We start from the raw sequence: 1,152 nt of genomic DNA on the forward strand, positions 1-1,152 counted from the left end.
TGAGGATGAGGATGAGGATAGGATGACGATGAGGAAGAGGAAGACGATGAGGATGACGATTGGATGAGGATGAGGACTAGGATAGGATGATGATAGGATGAGGATAGGATGAGGATGAGGATGGGGATGAGGATAGGAAGCGGATGAGGATGAAGATGGGATGAGGAAGAGGATGAGGACGAAGAGGAGGGTATGATGAGGACGGGGATGAGGAAGAGAATAGGATGAGGGTGAGGACGAAGATGGGAAGAGGAAGAGGATGAGGACGAATATGGGATGAGGATGAGAATAGGATGAGGATAGGATGAGAATAAGGAAGACGATGAGGACGAAGATAGGAAGAGGAAGAGGACGAGGATGAGGAGAATGATAGGATAAGGATGAGGATAAGGATGAGGATGAGGATGAGGATAGGATGAGGATGAGGATGAGAATAAGGAAGAGGATGAGGATGAGAACAAGGATAGGATGAGGAATTGGAGGAGGAAGATGAGCATAGGATGAGGATGAGGAGGAGGATGAGATGAGGATAGGGTGAGGATGAGGATGAGGATGAGGATAGAATGAGGATGAGGACAAAGATAGGATGAGGAAGAGGATGAGGATAGGATAGGACGAGTATGAGGATGGGGATGAGGATGGGAATGAGGATGAGGATAGGATGAGGATGAGGATAGAATGAGGATGAGGACAAAGATAGGATGAGGAAGAGGATGAGGATAGGATAGGACGAGTATGAGGATGGGGATGAGGATGGGAATGAGGATGAGGATAGGATGAGGATGAGGATAGAATGAGGATGAGGACAAAGATAGGATGAGGAAGAGGATGAGGATAGGATAGGACGAGTATGAGGATGGGGATGAGGATGAAGAAGAGGATAGGGTGAGGACGAGGATAGGATGAGGAAGAAGATGAGGAAGAGGATGATGATAAGGATTGGAAGAGGATGAGGATGAGGCTGAGGATGAGGATGAGGATGAGGATGACAAAGAGGACGAAGATAAGATGAACAAGAGGATAGGAAGAGGATGAGGATAGGATGAGGATGAGGATGAGGATGAGGATGAGGATGAGGATGAGGATGCAAATGAGGAAGAGGATGAGGATAAGGATGAGGATTAGGATTAGGATAGGATGAGGATGGGGATG

Source organism: Lupinus angustifolius, chromosome LG16 (assembly GCF_001865875.1).
Source record: "Lupinus angustifolius cultivar Tanjil chromosome LG16, LupAngTanjil_v1.0, whole genome shotgun sequence".
Classification (NCBI taxonomy): domain Eukaryota; kingdom Viridiplantae; phylum Streptophyta; class Magnoliopsida; order Fabales; family Fabaceae; genus Lupinus; species Lupinus angustifolius.